The sequence below is a fragment of the Coenobita brevimanus genome, chromosome 45, assembly GCF_032717465.1.
Source record: "Coenobita brevimanus isolate Jiangsu-jjx chromosome 45, ASM3271746v2, whole genome shotgun sequence".
In the NCBI taxonomy this organism is placed as follows: Eukaryota; Metazoa; Arthropoda; class Malacostraca; order Decapoda; family Coenobitidae; genus Coenobita; species Coenobita brevimanus.
The window spans coordinates 1,190,861-1,213,952 of record NC_136998.1 but is presented as its reverse complement, the minus strand read 5'-3'; positions in this window follow the sequence as shown (position 1 = coordinate 1,213,952).

The following is a 23,092-nucleotide window of genomic DNA, read 5'->3' as shown; positions in this document are numbered from 1 at the left end:
GGCTGACTCTTCTTCACTGTAAGCAGAGTTAGCTAGACCTTTCAACTCAGGGTCAGCAACCTGCAACTCAACCAACTCTTGACGAGACAAATTATCAACACTACGGGGTACTGCCTCATCTGGTGAGTGGTCCAAATTAGCAAGAAAAGTGTCAGCTAGGGATAACATCATCATCATCATTATCCTCTAAATCACCAGTAACTTTAGACTTAGCCCTAGTGACAGCACATGCAGGGAACACATCAGGGACATCACAATCCTGGGACACAGCCACTGGCTCACTAGACAACTGAGGAGCTGGACACACTTGACTTCCACCAATATCATTTCCAAGTAAGAAAGTTACACCTGACATTGGGAGTGTCTCAACCAACCCAACCATAACGGAACCATTAACAAAACCAGACTCTAAATTCACTCTGCACAGAGGGACAGAGAAGTAATTATTCCCTACACCTTGTAAGATTACAGTTTCATCAGAGGAATTAACATTAGAGCCTAGAACACTGGTCAGCATAAGGGATTGGCAAGCACCTGTATCACGATATATTTGAACTGATTTCCTGTCATTACTGTCCAGAGGACTGACAAAACCATCAGACAGGAAATTAGCACATGAACTCTTGAGAGTGTCACCCACGTTACTGCTCAAAAGAGGAGCTCCATCATGAGAATTTAAGTTACCCCTCAAAGCAGGTTCAGTTAGCTCAGTTAAAGAATTCTGGGAACTCTCAAGAGTGGACACTAGACCAATTGACTGAATATTTAAAGACTCCTTTTTGTTCACATCACGCTGTCTCCTGAAACATCTCTCCGTAGTATGACCAAGCTTACTACAATAAGTACATTTACTTTTCTGAAATCTAGAGGTGAAGCTGGTATTTACTTCCTGAGAAACATCATCCTTATTCTCTTTCCTGTTACCTGTACTCTGAGTAGAGGCAACGTACTTACTCTCAGCTTTCCCTTTTTCTCTAGAATATCTCTTGTGAGTGAGAACATACTCATCAGCTAAAACTGCAGCATCAGACAAATTATCTATTCTTTTCTCATCAAGATATAGGCTTACATCTTTATAAATACACCTTTTGAAATCCTCCAGCAAAATCATCTGCTTAAATTTACCAAAATCAGAATCCACATTCTTAGAATTTAACCACTGCTCTAACAAATCTCCTTTGATTTTTGCATACTCAACATGGGATTGCTTATCTTGCTTGTAAGTTGTCCTAAATTTTACTCTATAAGCTTCAGGAACAAGCTCATAGGCCTTAAGAATCAAGCTCTTAACTACATCATAATTATCACATTGATCCTGAGGCAAAGATGCATAAGTTACTTGAGCTTTACCGGTGAGAACAGTTTGAAGGAGTACTGGCCAATACTCCTTAGGCCAATTAAAACCTGTAGCTACCCTCTCAAACAACTGAAAATACTTTGTTAAATCAGATTCATTAAAAGGAGGGACAAGTTTAACATTTTTAGCCACATCAAAATCATCAGAGCTAGATGATCCAGTTCCACCTTGTTTCATGCGATACTCATGGTCTGCCTGAATCCTAGCAATTTCAACTTGTGCGTGAAACTCAGCCTCCTTAACATCAGCCTCCTTAGCACGTGCTTGAAATTCAGCTTCCTTCACACGAGCCTCCTGCAGGGCAAGCTGTAACTTAGCTAATTCAATCTGCGTTTGCTCATTTGGAGGAGTTACATTAAACAAGCTTTTATTAATCATGCCAACAATTTGATCTTTAGAATGATGAGAGTGAACTGCAATTCCCAATTGTTGAGCAACAAGCTTAAGTTCATTCTTTGTTCTGTTTTCTATATCACACACTGTTTGCACATTTGACAAAAAATCTTTGGCTTCATCAAGTGTAGTAATAGTAGCCATCATGAATATATCACAGTCACAAAATATCAAACAATATCCTTATGATAATATCCTGAATATCCTGATGAGAGGTCGCCAAATTTATGTTACGGAACAGAGAAAGATAATGTACACTTTAAGTGAGAATACGAAGAGTCACTACTGTCCCGTAAAGTTCCAGGTTCAAAACAAAAGAGTTAGGTAAAATTACAAGTTAAAGTTTAATGCACAAACTAACAACAAAACATTCAGGACTCATAAAGATAATGTAATGGCAAATAAACAGGTTAAATATATGGTTAACTGCAATAGCCTCTATTAACACGAAATTAGCAAGAATAAATTTATCTAAGTCAGCCCTGATAAAATGAGATACCAGATAATACTCAGTGAATGCCAGATAAATAATTACAGATACAAACTATTATCAAAAATGACTGACATAAAGAACCCTACATGAATTACAAAAACTTCACTAGGCCTACAAATTAAACTTATGCTACACAGTACAAGAAAAAATGCAATAACAGTTATACTCAAATTACACACAGCTGCTAGATGGCTGGAGACTTCTTGAGCACTCACAATAATAATATCTGTACTGTACAGGGGAGGACAGAGATGTGAACAAAATGAGGAGCAGATCTAAGTGGCAATGATGCAGAGACTGAGCTCATTATATAGGGGCCAGGAGAGCTTGATACAACTTGTAATGAGGACGCGCAAATGAAGCCATGGGGACAAAGAGATGACAATCCCGCAAAGTATAACAGAGATGTCGACTTACTCTACTATAACGGTAGAAGGGGGGAACTGAGGCAGAACACGCTCGTGATCAAACATGCAGCATACTGTGCGTTAAAATTACACAAAGGATGATGAAATCATAGGCTATGTAACAATATATATATGCAATCAAGCAAATATTAAAATGTGTGTCTTTTCTTAATAAAAGTTTAATATAATCAGAGAAGTCCTGTGCATGCATTATGGGTCCCCAACCTCGAGAGAATTCCCCTTGTCGAAGAATCTGTCCACTTCAATTTTAGCTTGTTAGAATACCATTAATTCAATTCCCAAATTCCAGGGGACTGAAGGTCCCCTGGTAGGGATGGTTAGTAAATGAAAGATAACTAAGGAGGAGGTGGGGGATATTCTGATAAGGGCATTTAAATAACAAGCCCTGGCATAACAACTGAATGAAGCCATGCATGACGGAAATGACTGGCTTTTGACCAATTGTTGCATGCTGAGTGTGATGCTGGGGACCTCATGAAACACCTTGCTTTCAGCTCTGGCTGCGGTGGTGTGCTCTTTAACCCACGTCAGTGGTGCGACAAATATGGGAAAAATAGGGTGCTTTAAAGAGCTGTTTTGACCCAATTATACTTAACTAAACATATTAAAAATTTAGTAACACAGACTTCAATCGTTGCACTAAGCTTTGAAACAAACTGCAGGATCGTAGGGGGTACAGGGCCAGAAGGAGAAAGTAAAAGAGGAGATTTGTGCAGTTGGCTAGTGCAGGTCTCCCAGGCAGGTGCAAAACGTCATTGCAAGTCATGGTACGTTACTTGTGACCCGAAGTTTGGGAGGTAACTTATAGCACTAAGGAACAAGTACTTCACTGATTTTTAATTATATGATCACTTGCTGCGATATACTGTGGTACAAACGTACCTTCCACGTGCAAAATCACAGTCACTTCACTTAGTGCGGAAAATGCTACATATTGTTTGTATCATTTATAAAGATTCCAACATGATTGCATGCATTGGCCTTGGTCACCTAATGGCAGATCTCCACGCTGGTCGATCTCTGGCAGCCTCCCTATTCAATCCATTATCCCTGAGGTCACAATCTATGACCTCGTCCCAGGTCACTCAGATTTCCATTTCGTTTCACCTGGGCGCGAGCATCCACATACAAAGCTTTAACCACTATCCACTCCCCGATCAAACCTTTCTCATTGCCTACTTTACTACCTCCCAGGGAATTTTGTCAGAGGTCTTCTCCAAATCAACAAAAACAAAGTACAGATCACTTTATTTTCCTATGTATTTTTCCTGAAGCTATCGGATAATGAATATGACAGTGTTCCTTTTGCCTGGCATAAACCTAAACTGCATCTCATCAATATTCACTGTTTCCCTTATCTTACCTTTTAGGACCCTTTCCATTACCTTCGTTATCTGATTCAAAAGTTTTATGTCTATAATTTCCTCTTTCCAGGGGATCAACCTTCCCCTTGTACACATGTACAGTTACACTCTTTAGCCAGTCATCAGATGAGAGTCATAGGCAATGGAATTTATCAATACAATTACATATATGTGCGTAATAACTGAGGCCACGACACAACGTTTCCTTTAAATATTTTTTGCATTATCTCACTATATATATCACTCAGTATCACTTACTACAAGACTCAATAAAGTAACATAATTTCTCATGTACCACGTGAAAGAAATTGTAACAAGTGACTTCACTTGAAACCGCTACATATTTATTTATTTTCCTACCAAATCTTACTAGTTATGCACATACATGGTCCTTTTCTTTATCTGAAAGTACTTATCTTTTGTGTAATAAAGTAATAACAATCCATAACAACTTTGTAGCTATCGTAATTTTCACTTTCCTTATATACCACCTGCCAACATCGCTCACTGTTTTGTCCGTACACAAGGTTACATTAATTTTTATATTTGTGCATATAAACCTAGGATACTTAGAAATATATACAAGGTTTCTCGGCACTTTGAAGCGTCTGAAGAAGTGTTAGGCACGGATGCACCCTCTTACATCCGAAGGCCGACCTTGCACTCAACACACCTTGACACACGTGCTCCAGTTTTGGCCAATATTCTCCTCACTTCCACTTCCCCCCATTTGGGGTCGCTGACGCAGGTGTCATTAGGTGGTAGGTGACGCCACTTGGGTGACTGGGCACGCATCCTGCCTGGCTGATCAAATGGTAAAGGGGAGTAGTTGAGAGAAACAGGGCAACGCCCTCACTCCATTGTTGCCAGTGAATGACTTGAGTGATGCAAAAGCTTCAGGGAAGGGGGAAGAGGGGCACGTGACTCATTCAACGAACATAGAGGGAATATGAAGCCTGGAAGAAACTAATTTTCCCACAACAATCTGGAAGAACCATTGCAGCTTCCTTCACAGTCCTCTCACAAGGACGATTACACGTAAGGATTCAGACATTTTTCTCGGGTGCTGCAATCAGATCATGTTACGGTTAAGATTAAGTAGTGATTTTGGGAATGAATATAAGTATCTTATCTGGAGATAGTGTGTACCTTCCCAGGTTCTTGTTTGGTGTATCACTGCTGTAAAACCATTTACATCTTCATCTCATAACAGCACTTTTCTGGGCGTTAATCGGTGCTGCAATGCACACACACACACACACACACACACACACACACACACACACACACACACACACACACACACAATTCATGAAAATATTGATTTATATGACAAGAGATCCCATACTTCCCAATCTCATGCTGAACATTAAGCCACGACGAAGAATTAAGCCTTAATAGAACATCCACCCATCTCCATATTAATGAATGCCGAAAAACAATTTTCAGGTTTTCTCTTCATCAACAGTTTTCATTCGTCTGCTTGTCAGTGTTGGCTTAAATAATAGACCAGCTCTGTGGAAGAAGTTCTGTCATGAAGTCTGGATAATTTAAATACTATTCTATGTCTATATAAAAAACTCTTACACATTTTTTATCAATGGAGGATACCTGTAATCTGGTGTATGGAATATGTTTTTATTCATTTGTTTTGCCTTCCTCTGTTCTGTTATTCAAACAAAATATTCAGCAGGCGTCACGTGCATAATAATTACGCTGATTTAGGTTTAGAGAGAAGAGCGACCCGGCATCTCCAATTTTCGAGCATCAGTTCTGAGGCCGGGCTAGTACTGGCAGGATCTGTATTCACCTAGTCAGAATAAACACCCGTTAATTTACACTGGACTTTGCATTGACCTATGTTGGCGTACAGCTGGTATATAACTAATTATTATTATTATTGTTATTTTGAAGCTTCGCCATATAAATGGCGAAGCTTATTGGTTTAGTATTTATATACTTCTCTGCACTTTCTTTTCTTATATCTAGATAATATTATACAGGAAGGTACCCTAGGGTAACCGAAGTACTTATGCCAAATATAATTGACGACCCTGAACGCCAGATACTCATTTTTGGTGCATAAATTGCATGGGTGGAATTGAAATATCTCAGTAACTAATTGAGATACAGCTATTTGCTTGAAAATCTTATGATAAAATTGTTTGCTGAGAAATTCGGCTAAATATTTTGCCACTTAGCCTAGTGGAAAGTAACGAATTCAAATATGCTCAGTGTTTTCTCTATAACATGCTTTAGAGAAAATCGCAAAAGCTTTAAAGGTGTAACTATACAGAAATATAGCTGTGATCCCTCTTTTTACCTGAAAGGAATATGGTTACAGTTAAGCATACAGTTAGCCAGATTTTGAGACAAATGTAAAATGTACCCATGCTTTCTTCTACAACTTTGTCTTCAGATCGTGTCGATATTTCACAAGAATCTACCTTAGATTAATCTAAGACCATGTTACATATATGAATGACTTTGAACTACTTCTAAATGTCACGCACTTGTTTATGATGCCCAAATTTCATACTGATGACTATACCATACATAGTTATGGAGAAGCTTCCTTGTTGTGGCTACACAAAAAGCAAATACGGTATTGTTTTTATTACTATTATTATTATTATTATTATGAAGATGATGATGATGATGATGATGATGATGATGATGATAATGATGATGATGATGATTGTTATTATTGTGTGTGTGTGTGTGTGTGTGTGTGTGTGTGTGTGTGTGTGTGTGTGTGTGTGTGGAGTGAAAGAGAAATAACAGAGCGGTAATTACTTGTCAGCAAGAAGAAGAAAAATTAAAGCAGGGCAACGAGGCTGGTCGGGGAAAGAGCAGAAAATCGCTAGAGGAGAGAAGCAACAACTACAGGTTACAGAACCTCTTAACTCGACCAGTAATACTGTCACGTATGATCACTGTAGGACAAATATGGTAAGTCGATCTTCAAGGATAAACATGGTTATATTCTGCTACTTAATGCAACAGACGCCTACTAAACATCTCCAACAGCGAGTCAGGGCAACGTTATTAGAGAATGTGTTTCGGCCGTTGTATTGGGTAAAGGAGAGAATGGAGCGTAAAATGCAAACTACGCGGCAAACGGTGGAAAGAGGCAGATTGCCCGGAACTAAGAGGAAATTAAGAGAGTAAGGAGAAACAAGGAGAACTGAAGTGATGAGACGGCGCTGGAGGTACGGAGCCTAATTATAACATAAAGTGAATGGAAATGGCGAGGAGGAGAGAATATAGAGATTAACAGAAAAGGGGAGGAGAAAGAGGACACAGGCGGAAGACAGTGGGAAACTGTGATGATGAGGCCGCCAATGAGGAACAAGTGGGAAAGACCAGGGAATCTCAATAAAGTAGCCTGTGCGCTGAGAGAAAACTTGGAAACTGCATACCCAATCTTGCGATATGTATGACAATTTCGTTGAAATCCATGTGCATGCTTTCATCTATTTCTTATCGATTTTATTTTGGGGAGAGGTGCTGAGCCCCCAAATCACTAAGACGATCATGCTACCAAAAATATCGCATACAGTTGAGAGTCCATCTTACAACATATATCTATCTATCTTACAACATATATGAAGATGTTAAAGCCATGACTGTAATCCTTTCACAAATTATTGAGTCTTGACATTCCTGAGGAGAGTTGATCCCACCTTACAATCATGGATGGAAGCTGATATATAGAAGAAAACCCTCCCGGTAACCAAAAGAACTCTCCTGGGAAACGTCACTCAACTCTTTCCCCTGTTTCTGATAATTTTTGGTTACTGTTTATCGCCTTAAGCATGAGAGTCCACTGTGCATCATGTATTAGGATACCAAAGCCACAACTGCCCTCCCTTCACTCTTTCTAAGAATTTTTAGTTCGCTGAGTTGGCTGAGACCCTAATAATGAGGGTTGGTAAATTGTTGATAGTGAATGACCTTCAGAGTAACTCAAACGAACTTGCATGAGAAGAATTTTTTTTTTTTTTTCAGATTTCTCCTATTTCTTTCTTTTTTTTTTTTTTTACAGGGCTGGCCCCACAATGACCATGGGGGGGGGGGATTCTTTCTTTCAAAATATCGATGTGCAGTTTCTCCTTGTGCTTTCGTGGAAAACAAGGAAACTGCATATATAATTCAGCGATATGTATACTGATTTCATTAAAATCCATCTGCTCACTATCCCCTATTTAGGATCACTTTTATTTTTGGGAGGAGCTGAACCCTCCAGGAATCATTTTGGGTCCAAATATTGCATTACAGATGTGAGGCCACTGGAGAACATGTACTAAAATATTAAAGTCATATCTGCCCTCCAACAGTCTTTCCGTGAACTTTTATTTTAACCCTCCGTTAGTCAGGTGGAGTGTTTTGGTACCCCAAATTTTTTTAAAAACTCATATTTCCTAGCCGGTAATTCCAATATTTCTCTCCGTTCCAGTACTCTCCTGATTCAGTGAGGGGAGGGAGCATGTGGATTGGTTTAGTCCTGCCTCTGCTGTAGTGAGAGAAAGGGGCACTTCCCCCCCCCCTCCCGGGGGTGTCCAGTCACCCCATCAAACTAACCATTTAGTTCATATTGTGATACAGATTTTTTTTGCATATTGTTTATCATTATCATTTCATGTGGCACCCTCGGGGATGCATAGGGCCTCGATGAACTCACACCACCACATCCTATCTTGTGCTAACTCCTCAAGATCTCCCCAACACTCATCTCCAGCTTCCCGTCTCATTGTCCTCACCCACGTCTCTTTTGGCCTTCCTCTACCTCTCCTACCAAGTGCCACCCACCCTGGTGTACCTCGTACTATTCCCTGTCTCCTGTACACATGTCCTAGCCACTTCCACCGTGAGAACCTAACATATTCATCGACCGGCTGCACTCCCGTTATTTCTCTAATTCTACTATTTGGTATCCTTTCCCACCACTTAACTCCTAATATTCTTCTGAGTGCTTTGTTTTCAAACACCAAGAATTTATTTTCCATAGTCACTGTGCTGTACCAAGACTCGTGTCCATAAATTAAGATACTCCTAACCATTACCTTATAAAGTTTGATTTTTGTATGCACAGAAAAATTGTTATTATTCCAAATATTTTTAAGCATTCCCATTGCCTGATTAGCCTTCTTTAACCTTTCCTCGAATTCAAAGTTCAAAGAACCATCCTTGGCTAAATAAGTACCTAAATATTTAAACCTATGAACTTGCTTTACAACCATACCTCCAATTACACATTCCTGCGCATTTTCCATATTCATATTGATTATTTCAGTTTTTCCACAATTAATAACCAAACTCACCTTGCGACCTTCACTCACCAAACAGTCCAACACTCTCTGCATCTCTTCTGGCCCATCACAAATCAAAACTATATCATCTGCATAATCTAAATCCAACAGTTTCCTGTTCTCTCCCCAAAGTATACCTGCACCGGTTTCTGTTCCAACGCGTTTCATAATGAAATCAATGACCAATATAAATAGTAAAGGCGATAGAACACCACCTTGAATTACTCCGGACTTGACTTCAAACGAATCACTCAGACAACCATCAACCATCACTTTACAAAATGTGTCCTCATGCATGTTCATAATGACCCTCACAAACTCCTCTGGTATTCCATAATGTCTCATGATCTTCCCCATAGTCTCTCTCGAAACACTATCAAAAGCCTTTTCAAAATCAACAAAACAAAGACTTAACGGTACTCTCATTTCATTAACTTGCTGCACCAAATGCCTAACTATAAAGATCTGATCATTGCAACCACGTCCCTTTCTAAAACCAGCCTGTTCATCCCTCAGAATACCCTCAACCACCGGCTCCAACCTATTTAACAACACTCTACTGAAAACTTTCAAAGCTATCGGTGACAAAGAGATTCCCCTCCAATTACCACATTCACTCAGGTCTCCCTTCTTCGGAACTTTAACAATTACACCATTCTTCCAAACTGGTGGTAGTAACCCCGTCACCCATATCTTATTGAATAGCTTGGTCAAGATCATTATTAATCTATCCCCCTCCACTTTAAACATTTCCGGAAATAAACCATCCTCCCCTGGTGCCTTATTATTCTTTAACTGTTTTACTGCTTTCTCCACTTCTGCAAGCCTCAACTCTCCTGTTTATCATTATACTAATTTTAAAAATCACAAAATGTATTTTCCTGTGCGTGCTTACCTGACAAATGAGATATGAATCCATTTGTTATTTTTTACTGATATAATTTATTGTATTTTATTATTATAAATTAATAAACACCACCTACAAGGCATTTAGTCATCTCATTAGTGATTGCAGAGATATGCTGAAGCGGCAGTATGAATATATTTTACATGTTAGTAACACTACATGTATTTTTGTATTGGGGTGTTGTAACATCTCACCGGACTAACTACATTTGAATACCCTACAGGACTAACGAAGGGTTAAATTAAGGGAGAGGGAGCTGAACCCCCAAAAAGTCAGGGTTGTAAAACTGTATATATACTCGTATAGGAAAACCTTCCCAGTAACCGAACGAACTCACCTGGGGAGTTTAATTCAGATATCTCCCCCCTTTCTGATACTTTTCATTTTTTGAGGGGGCTGACCCCTCCGAGAATCATTGGGGGGGAAGGACACGCTGTAGAACTATCGCATTACGGATGAGTCCATAGTACAACATGTACAAAGATATTAAAGACATATCTGCCTAGTTTCCCCTATTTAACATTCTTTATAAATTTTGGAAGGGGGATGACCCCCTAAAAAAATGATGAAAAATTTTATGTTTGAGTGTTGTCCATTAGCAAGTAACCAGTCGAACTGAACTGAGCAGCATTTTTTGAAATCTATCTTCTGTCTATCTATCTATTGCCAGACGCCTCAATCCCGTTTGGGGTGGCCACAAACAAATCACCTCCAAGTCGCCCTGTCCCCCGCCATTTCACTGCCCTGCTCCCAACTCACACCCCCCTCTCTCATATACTTCGTACCTCTCCACCCCATCCCTCCATCTCATCCTCGGCCTCCCCCTCCCTCTTCCCCCCTTACATTCCCTTATTTCTGATAATTTTTGTTTTTGAGAGGGAGGTGATCCCCCATGCTTAATTAGGGAAGAGGTCACGATCCTCAAATATCCCATTACGGGTAAGAGTTCATTGTACATTATATATACTACGATATCAAAGCCGTAATTCACCCTCTTTCATTGTTTCTGAGAATTTATTCTTTGGCTAGGGAGCTAGCCCCCCTCCCCATAAAACCGTGGTTGGGAAATTGTATACAGTATAGTGGAAGACCTTTCCAGGAACCCAACGAACTAACCTAGGAAGCTTCACTCAAATCCATCAAATGATCCAGGAGGAGTTAAAGCACACACACACACACACACACACACACACACACACACACACACACACACACACAAACACACACACACAGCCTGAGTAGAGTGTTGCGCTATACAGCGTGTTGCCGAAAATGATACTATCTTCTTTTGCAGAACTGATAAACAGTCGAGGCTCAAAATTTTGGCTGAACTTTCTCCTCTATATAAATCAATTCGCAATATTATAAGAAACTATACTTAACATAGTTATATCTATTATAAGGTGCAGCGTGGACTCAACATACCTGTACACGGTCTTGTTGAGATGTAGTTGTTGCTGTACCTCTACCTAGTTTTGTGAGGATGCAACTTTTGCTTAATTGATGGGCTTGGTTAAAGTTGTCCAATGAAGAAAGTTAGCAATAATGGTAAACTAACAAGTAAACCATGTCATTATTTTTTCCCCAAGTATGTTTGTACTCAGGTAGCAAAATACACGTTCCCTAATGTTACTTGTGTGTGTGTGTGTGTGTGTGTGTGTGTGTGTGTGTGTGTGTGTGTGTGTATTATTTTTTCTGCCACACCCAGAGGGGCGTCCAAATGCTGAGCTTGTCCCAGAAGGTGTCGCACACTCCTTGAGTTGCTGTATATATAGAAGGATATGATGAAGGATTTATGGGAGAAGGGATGAGGTGCTGATTTATAGAGCCTTAAGAAAATGTGTACAGTGATAGACTTCCATTCTGACCAGGTAGGCAGAGTGAGAATCTATCCCGACGGGTGGTGGGAGAGACGCCGGTATGCACGGACATTTTTTTTTCCTTAGAAGAGCAGAATATAGCGCAGTGGCAAACTACCCCCTGGAAGACACCTCTCTCCCTTATAAATAGTTATTTCTTTTCCCGTACAGTACTGTAGGGGTGCGTGCCACGATGAGAGATGTCCTTCACCTTGTGCTGTCAGTAACTAGCAACAGCAATATGTGAATATGAGACAACAAATGGAATAGCATTCAGATAACCTTGGTAAACTGAGGATGAAAAGAAAGGATGTAAATATATAAGTATGTGTGTATATTAAAATTTGTCTTTGAGTAAGATGCTATCAATAAAATTAAGGCTGTGATTAAAACCATACGGATATCGTGCTTGAGAAAAGCAATATATATTTAACAGATCTAAAGTAATTTGCAATTCCAACAACACACACACACACACACACACACACACACACACACACACACTGTCTTGACTGATAACCTGAACAACACATGTAGAGATTTATAGCATTTCTAAGGATCAGTAATAAATTTACTGACGTGAGCACACACAGATGAAAGTTACGAAGAGCTCGTGATCAACATGGCTATAAAAAATAATACTGAAAAGAATAATGTACTGTGCAGTGATTACCACAAGTAAGAGAGAGCAGACGAAGGTACTGAAATACAGCTCTAACGCTGATCTGAAGGGAGGATGAAACAGCAAAGGTTAATGCTATAGAAGAAGTAAGTTCAAGGCACAGGCACCAATATACATTTGTAACCAGATATTTCACTGATATGGAAAGGCTTACTTCTATCCTGAACTCACACACTTGTTTTACTTGCTATCACTTCCGAATAGCAAAACTAGTCCTTTCACCACCACCACCATCATCATCACCACAACCACCACCACCACCACCAACAACAACAACAACAACAACAACAACCCAAGTCAGTCCAGAGGAGGAAGGTCTTTTCTATTCTTTCACTCAGATGTATTGACTGTCAGCTAGATGCACGTCCACCTCTCACTCCATCTATTGGATGTCACTTATTTACTCCGGTTATCGTTTTTTTTTTTTTTATCTGCACTACAAAGGTCCTGACTCGTACACATATATTAATGTTTTGTGACTGTAGTCACTATATCGTCTACTTTCATTTGTTTTCTTTTCCTAGAAACTCTCTTCTTATTTCTCTGCTTGATACTCAACACAGTCGCTTCCATTTCCCTCTAAACAGGAATTTTGTTAAACTCCAGGTTTCCAGTCCATAAGGAAAAACAGAAAATATCGGTAATAATAGTGTCTTTCGACATAAAGGCAGATGGTTATCCTTCACGAAGTTTCTTCGGCTACGCCTTCTATCCATAAAGATCCTTCACTTTATCTCGTAGTACTGAACTAGAAGTGTATGAAGTGTCTGCTCTAAGAATATGTACTGTACTCCTAGACTGAGTGTAATTTTTCATTTCCAATCTTTGCAGAATGGGAGTGAACAAGCCTGATAATCATGCAGTTTAAAATAACTTTCAAGCCTACATCCGGAAACTTTCTATCCCAATCATGAATAATATATTGAAACTGATTCAATAAAATAATGCAAAGAAGTACAGTTTTTTTTTCAGTAAATTGACGTGTTTTCAACAGCTTACTATGATTTTTTTTTTCATTATGATAAAAATGTCACAAGTACGATTGTGTGCTTCCAATGGAAATGTCTTCTTCATGGAAGTAGCTTATTTTTATAAATGTCTTCCAGTGCTTCGCCCTAAATGCCTGAACCAATGACAGCGACCCTAGGCTTATCCTTTTTCTTTTAATCTTAACACTTCTCTGCTGTCGTTTGCTAACGTTCCTTTCCTTCTGTAAACTGTAGACATCTTTCCAGTTCGACTTGCACTCGTTTCACTGCAAATCTTCCTTCCCTCTTTTTTAATGCAGACATCCCCCCCAAAAGCTGCTCTCTTTTCATTAGCTAATCTTCCTTCTCTCTAACCTTCTGCAGATTCCTTACAAGATGTCTGCTGCTCTTTCCATTGGCTAATATTCCTTTCCTTCCTTATGCACAGGCAGATGACAGGATCTTCTCTTGCCACTCGTTTCTTCTCCACTTCTTCGCATCTGCTGGTGTCTTCTGTGGACATATTCCTTACATATTGTGTACCCCAAGCATCTCATCATTTCTCTTCTCCCCATCTTTGGCTATTTTTGCTTTTATTTCTTTGCACTGCTGGTGTCCCACTGCGCCTTCCTCTGCCAATCCATTTACTTCCAAGGCGGCAAAGCGATGCCAGCAGCTTCGCACTGCCAATAAAATCCCAAAATATTCCACCCAGCCAACAATATATTATCATGCCCTTCCTTCTGGCCCCTTTCTCTCCGCCTCCAATTGCATTATCGCGTTTACTCCCTCTGTTTACCCGATCCTCCTGGCCATTCCATTATCCTTTTCCTTCACCCGCTTTGACAGTGGAATGATTCATACTGTCCCTACAATTTCAAAACAGTCCTTATGACCATTCCTTGGTCTAGGAACGATGTGAGGTCTTTCCAATGTTGTGTTTCTATTTCCAGTTCCATCCGCATGTCACTAATCCTTATGACCTAATTGTGTATTTTTATTGTATGTTCTCTTTACTTCAGATGGAAAGTCATTGTTTATTAACTCATTTGTTTTTGGTAGATGGAGAGGTTACAGGTACATAAACCTTCGCTAACTCCTCCAATAGAGAGGTATTTCCTGACGTAATTACAGTGGACAGGAGACTGCAAGAACAAACTAAAATACAGCTTTATTACACCGTAGCGGTTAAATCACCACATATTTCGAAACCTGAATAATAATAATATCCGCCACAATAGTTTGCTTGGAGTACGCCGGACGTGTTGAATAACGATGGTATTATTTAGAAGCTTGCCTTCCACATAATCCAGTTTGATCATTAAAGCAGATGTCGATAAAGAAGACAAAATAGTTCCTCCCCCCAGAGTTACTAGTATCGGTTTCTAGTTTGATGTTATTAAAATTCGCTAACCTTTTTTTTTTTTTTTTTTTTTTTTTTTTTAGACGACCTTATTTACCCGAGATAATGCTTTTCGGCCTGGACGGGTTTGATACACATATATTTAAGCGCCTGAATACAGATGGCTCTCTAATGCAAACTCCTCTGACAGGGGTAAGAACACATGTTAAATACGTTGTCGAACGTTAAGGGATACACTGAGAGCAATAATAATGAAGAGAGAGACTTGCATCAGTTAACAATTTTCTAATCTAGACCACAGTTTACGCTCACACTGTAAATTCCAAATTGGCAGTAGTTTATTGCTCTTGCAACAGTTTCAATTATAAAAATACACAAAAAACTGCCAGGCGGTCAGCCGAGACGGATGGCTGTAACGGTGAGGTTACGCTTATTACTGGACTTTCTTTTAAAATAATAAGGAAAAAAAATGTTTTTCTTCTTATTTTTGTGGCCTAATGCGGCCATACAGTTGTGAGGTCGTGGCTCTGGATTATGTTAAGTCCCGGATATTGTGAAGTGGCTAAGTTGCCTTTGTACACAGCTGGGAAAAATCTGATTTTTAAATGGTACTCTGGTGTGCAGTGCACGTGGAAATGTAATGTGACTTCGTGGCTGTGTTCTGTGCTGGGTAATGAGCAGTGGTTATGTCTTTCATAGTGCCTGCATTTGCAGGGCGGTTGTTTCATACTGTGTATCACTATGTTATTACTGTAGTATTTATGTTTTGCATAATCATGATGTTACAAAGTAATTATTTGTTGGATGCTGAACAGTTTTTTTGTGTGTCGTTGTGTTGTACTGTACGCTACAGTGTGTTGTATAAAACTATGTGTTTCGTACTGGTTGTATGATGTGTGCTAGTGACTGTCACAAAATGGATGTGCTTTATGTCGTATAGATAATAAGAGCTGTTACTGGTTGCTATGTGATACTCAGTGTTTTATAATTTATGCAAAATACTCTGCATCCAAAACTGAAAACGGTGTTGGTATATTTGTACAAAAGTGTGCTCAGTGGGGGCGCCCATCATCCACTCACTAAGTGTAGTGGTTCTCTATTTCAGGGTAACTCTGCATTGAGTGACAAGTGAAGTAATATCCTGTAAACCAGGAAATCACTTAATACACTGGGTAGTTCATTATAACCAACCAACACGTGTTCCCTGTGTGTCTACAAGTGGGTTGGTGGAGGGTTATTGCCCCTCCCCGGAAAACAACTAGCTATTTATATAGACATGAAGCCTCGGACTAGGACGGACAAACAGGTGACCACCAAGGACCGGACAAAGGACATGGCATGGATTGCAACATGGAATGTAAGGGGTGAGAATGATGAGGTGAAAGAGAGAGAGAGAGATTATCCAGGTGCTTCAGGATGCAAAAGTGGACATTTGTGGATTAACTGAGACTGAATGGTATATGAGAGTGTGAGAGAGTGGGAGTATGGATGGGGTATATGCGCTGGAATAAGTAAGAACGAAAGGGCAAAAGAGGGTGTAGGTATTGTATGCAAGAGATGGAAGGAGAATGTAAGAAAATATGGGTCAGTTGGTTCAAGGAGTGTGTGGATAAGATTGAAAGTAAGAATAAAAAAGTGGGCAATGGTGTGTGTGTACTTACCAACGCAAGATCATGCAAGCATGGTGAATGAAGAGTTCTGGGCAAATGTGGAGGCATGCATGGATAAGTCTGAGAGGAATGAGAGAGTGTTTTTGATTGGAGATATGAATGGAAAAGTATGGAATGTGAAGGTGGGTGGAGTAGCAGGTGAGTGGGGTGTGCCTGCAGAAGTGGATGAGAATGGCAGTGCTCTAGCAGACATTTGTATAGGGAGGGGTTTGGTAATAGCAAATACCTTCTTTAGGTACAAAATGATCCACAGGTATATGTGGGGAGGAATGAGAAGGGTTGGTGGTGAACTGAATGAATGGAAGGCAACGATTGATTAGGTATGTATGTGGATGACAGAAGGAGAAGGTATGTAATGGATGTAAGAACATACAGAAGTTTGGGGAGTGAAAGTCAAGGCTGAAGTGCTATGGAAGAATAGAAGAAGGGCAGGACAGGACTAAGTAGTCCATACAAGGAGGGTAGAGAGGTTGCAAGAGGATGGAGAATTCTTTTTTTTTTATGCAAGAAAGAAGGAACCAAAGGCCAGGTGCCGGCAAACCGTTCCTTCCAAGGAAAAAAAAAAAAACAATACAAACGAGAGCCGAATTCAAGATCCGTTCAGTTCGAGATGCCTGGACACACTACGTTTCAAAGACTGGAGATCATAGGAAGTAGGAAATACAGACACAGGGAGACAGTTCCAGAGATGACCTGTTGCATAAATGAAGGACTGGGTGTAACGGTTAACTCTTGCATTAGAGAATTGGACAGAAAAGGGATGGAAGTTTGTTACTAGGAGGTGGAGGGATGCAAGCAGACAGTTCCGAGGAGCAGTGACCATTGAAGTAGCGATAGAAAAAGAGATAAAGGTGCAACAATGCAGTGAAGAGACAGAGGCTGAAGGGAGCCAGTAAGAGGAGGAGAGTTGATGAGACGAAAAGCCTTTGATGCCACCTTACTGAGAAGACCTGTATTTGGGGAGCCTTCCTGCACCTAAGAGTTGTACTCTACACATGGGCGAATTAAACCCGTGTATAAAGTCAACAACTGTGCAGGGGCAAAGAAGTTATGGAGTCGGCTTAGCACACCCAAGTCACCCAAATGGCAGAATATATGAGAAAAGTGGAACAGCGATAGGGTAAATATGATTTGTAGTTAGTGGAGGTTCAGGGTGTGTGCAAGACATTCATAGAAGAAATTTGAGCAGTATGTGTGGTTGTGTGTGGGGTGAAGAGAAGACGAAAGTGGGTGCAGTAGGGTGTTTCATCAGTATATAGCAGAGATATGGAAATTGTGGTAGGAATTCATATCGATTGGTACCTTATCCCGTTTAAGAAGAAAATGAGTCCTACAAGTTATTACTAGCAATTACCATTTATTTAACCCCTAGACGCCAGGCTATTTATACAATGGTCGTCCTCTCAGTAAGGGCAATTTTCCCAAAACTGCTTGTTTTCATACTTAATAGCAGTTAGGGAAACAAATTAAAGACCATATTACTCACCAACTCTTCTTCTTACGAATGAAACTATTCTCAGGTCTGCTGGTGCTGGCATCGATGAGTAAGGATATGAAGAAGATAAGTAACTTGCGGCAACTGATGCAAGATGCCTTCGTGTGTGTGCATGTGGCCCTGGCTTTTGGCTTACTCTCAACGAGATAACTTTCCCACTACTAGATACACTAGACACAGTGGCATGCAAGGCACTCCCTGTGGTGCTATCACTGAGCCCTTTCCTAATATCTTTGGGCAGAGGCTTGGCAGAGGTGGAGGATGCAAAGGGTCTGCATGATGTGGGAATGGAGTCAGATGAGGAGGAACTTGAAGACATCGTTCTACACCCGGTAAAGGTTGTGGGACACACTGAAGCATGCTTGCATGCACTGGCGAGAGCTCTCCCTACCCTTTGGTGGCAAGATCAAACATGGGCCAGTTCAAACAATGATGGGAGTACTCTTGTGGCAATGCCGTTGCCCAGCGGCCTCTGTCCACTTAAACTGCGACTATTTATCATGTTTCCCGGCGGTTGGGAGGTCATGCTTGTTAGCACATTTTTACAGGAACAGAGAAACAGTGACACAAAGCAACTTTACTAGTGAAGTTTATGCAGAAATGACAATCTCAACATGGATTCCAATGGAGATAGGGAAACTCTTGAGCCACTCCTGCCATTGACTTCCAAACCGTTTTTCTATCATTGTGCACGATAATTAGAAGGAACTGTTTCTGCTCTTCATCCTTCCATCATGTGTTGAGCCTCTGGATTATTGGAGTTTCTCATCTGGAGCATCATTTATAACTTTCAATATTTTTACCAGGTCGTTGAGGTATGGGGCATAGATGACTTCAGGGACCTCCTGCTGAACTCCATCATCTGTAGCCAGCCACTCTAGCGTTTCTCTCATCTGGTCACAAATCTGTCCAGAGTGTCAGTGGTAGTAATGCTGAGATTTTTTCCCTCCAGCCTCTTTAGACACTTCCTGACTAGTTGGCCTGGTCTCCGATTCAAGTCTCTCGTTAAAGAGGCCCATGAAGACGGCTTCCTCAATGAGATACCAGAGGTGACATCGAAGGGCTTTCTCTCCCAATGACGCCACCTCCTGGTCCAGGTAGTTGAGGAGGTCCTTGAGAAAGTCCAGATCATTCTTTTGGGTCCTTCTTGGTATGATAGCAGATGGTGTGTTCTTCGTCACATCTTTCCTTAATGCCACGTATTATCCATGAAGTTGTTTAATCTGCTTCATCAAGTTGGCCTCCGTTTTCACAAGGAGGTTGGCCCGCCTCCAACCTTCATTCACTTCCTCCGAAACTACCTTTGCTGCATTTGAAATTGGTGCCTTCTGGTCCTTGTGATGCCATAAAAAAAAAAAAAAAAAAGCAAAACGTCTTGTTTGGAAGGAAGGTGGGCTAAAGAAAAACCTGGAAACTGGGCCATGTTGACAAGCCACACACCACGAGACATGACCTTAACTGACCTGTAAAGTCAAAATTGATGTTATAGGGCTGCTTAAAAATGCATCGGCCAATAGTAAATATCTGATAACCAAGTTAGCTACATATCCAGATTAAGTAGATTTATGTGCAATAAGACTGGGAAAATTTCAAACAACTCTAATAAGACTGCACACACGAAGCAGAAACCCACATGTTAAGCACTTTCCATGACACCACCTCACCAGCAGCTCACACCGAGACACTGAACCTCGCCTGAGGCACTGAAACAGCACTCGTCCACTGCCCAACTTCAGAAGGGGGAATGGCTTGGCAAACTCCTTAGTCGCAATCGGCAGAGATAACCCAAAACCATATCACCAGCCCAGATGTGGCAACTCTGGAACTGTCTCCCTCTGTCTGTATTTCCTGCTTCCTATGATCTCCAGTCTTTCAAATTCAGTGTGTCCGGGCATCTCGAAATGATCGGATCTTGACTTTGGCTCTCTCTTGTATTTTGTTTTTCTCTTTGAAGGAACAGTTTTGCGGGCTCGTTGCCTTTGGTTCCTTCTTCCTCACATAACAAAACAAAAAAAATGAAGGCGACCTCAAAATACTCTTCAGTTTCTGAGAGACTTTGCGGGAATCATTTTGGGGGACAATGGATCACAGCTACAGGTGATACAAACAAGTTGTAGAATATTTCCAAATATAAAACACCCTAGGGTGCAAGGAACAGCATGATGGAATGAAGAGGTGAGACAAGCTGTGGCGCAAAAGAAGAAAGCATATAGTGAGTGGATGGGAAGCAGAGGCATGAAAGAAGTTGAGAGACGGAAGAGAGACTATACGGACCGAGGAAGAGAGACAGATGAAAAGATTAGTATGAGACGGTATGAAGAGAGTGCATGAGGAATTTGGAAGGAATTTGAGTGTAAATTGGAGGGAATGTAAGAAAATTTTCAAGAAGGTAAAGAAAGTTAGGGTGATAAAGTACTTAGTAGGGGAGTGAAAGATCAATATGATAGACTGACAGTGGAGAATGAAGAAAAATGGAGCAGATGGAGTGAACACTATAGGAACTGATAAACATGGAGAATAAAAGTGATGTGAGTATTAGTGGCTGGGGAATGGCTGGGAGAGGGAAGGAGACGAGAAGGGAGGAAGAGGTCAGTAGGATGGATGTGATAGAAGCAATGAAAAAAGCCAAAATGGGGATAGCCCCATGAATCGATGGAGTGTGTGGTGAAATGATGAGGCGGGCGGTGGGGGAAATAGTAGTAGAACGGGTATCGAAGATGTGCAGATTGGCCTGGGAGGAAGGTAGAATCCAAGGGGAATGGAAGTCGGGTATAACATTACCCTGTACATGGGAAAAGGGGATAAAAAAGTGTATGGTAAGCATAGAGCATTTGTCTTCCTAGTGTAACAGGAAAACTGTATGGGAGGATACTTTTGACAGAGATAGGGAAATAAAAGAGGAATTGGCTGGAGAAGATCAGGGAACTTTCAGGAAGGGAAGTGGTTGTGTAGATCAAACATTTATCCTTATCTTTAGTGCAAAAGTTTCTAGAGAGTGGAAAGAAGTTGTATGCGGCCTTCATGGAGTTTGAGAAAGCACATGACTGCATGGAAAAGGAATGTGGAAAATATTAAGAATATGTGGAGTAAATGGAAAGTTGCTGAATGCCGTGAAGCGTGTGTCTGAGGGTGCTAAGGTTGCAGTGCGTGTGGATAGCCAATTGATGTGAATTTTTCAGTCTGAATGTTGGATTGAAACAGTTATGTGTCATGTCTCCATGGTTGTTCAATTTGTATATGGATTGGGCTTTAAAAGAGCTACACGGTAGGGCAGTGGATGCTGGAGCGGCACTAATGAGAGAGGGCAGCGTTTGGAAACATCCTATGCTGTTGTTTGCAGATGATACTGTATTGTTAAGTGAAGACGAAGCGGAACTGCAAGGTTTGGTGAATGAGTTTGGGAGAGTGTGTAGGAATCGAAAAAAGAATATAGAGAAGAGTAAAGTTATGGTCTTCGAGAGAAAAAGTCACTGAATGTACAATAAGGTTGGATGATGAGGAAATGGTAAATGTGAGTCCATTTAAGTTCTTGGGTAGTGTGACGATTCAGGATGAAAATTTGTAGCATGAAGTGAGTGAAAAGGTTACAACAAGAAAGAAAGGTTGTTGGGTTTTTGAAAGCAGTGACTAGAAACAGGGAAGTGAGCATGAAAGTAAAAAAAAAAAAAATGTCGCTGCATGATATATATTGTGATACAAACTCTAAATTATGGAAGTGAAGCTGGACCTTGTTGGAAGGACACAAGTCAAGAGTGAGAGCAGTTTAAATGATTTATTTGAGAGGAGCATGTGCGAGTTGCATGGAGAGACAGAGTGACAAATGAGGAAGTAAAGGAGGGTTGTGGTGTGGATGTGGATGTGATAGAAAATGGTAGGAGAAATACAGTGATGTGGTTTGGCCATGTGGAGAGGATGGAAAGCGAGAGACTAACTAGGAGAGTGTGTGAGTGACTTCGAGGGGAGGAGAGGGAGGGGGAGGCCGAGGGTAAGAGTAAGGGATGGAATGGAGAGGTATATTTGAGAAAGGGGTGTGAGCTGGGGCGAGGGCAGTGAAATGGCTTGGGACAGGGCGACATGGAGGCGATTTGACTGTGACCACGCAGTACGGGATGAAGGCGTCTGGCAATAGATAGATAGATTGACAGTTTCTGTTTCATACTGCTATTTAGATATTTGTCACTGTGTAGGGGTAGTACCTTAGGAAACACACGTCTCATTTGTCAACAATATTGGACCTAGTTTTGACGTACTATCAAAGACAATAAAAACTCCATCTGTACTAGCGCGTGTTTCATGTGGTTCGATTTTTCCGCCACATATTCGTCAAACTTTGGGAAGATAGTCGTGTCTTAGACTGTACGTTTAAACATTTTCAGAAACAAATCTGTCACCTCCTACAAAGAGTGATAGTGTAGGCTCAAGAGCAGGACGGAACTAGAGTAAAACAAGACAGCTCCTAAAGAGCCATACCTACGCCAGTGCTTATGCGTGATAACTCATGTAACCAACAAAATTCAGTCAACTCCTTCTTGGCCCATGACACATATATCCTGAAAACTTCACTGAAATCCATCACTAAGTGTTTTAGATATCTTTTGGACAAACAGACAGACAAATAGACAAGGGTGAATACATAACCTCCAAGTTTCGCTGGCGGAGGTAATTAAATAACTCAGGAGACCCGTTGCGCCAACTGCTACACGGAAAGTTTAAGCAAAGTTTGGAGGCGCACTTCATCTTAAACTTTTCGACTTTTCATAACGCCATGTCACGGAGTTACTCAGGATTAATGAAGTAAAGT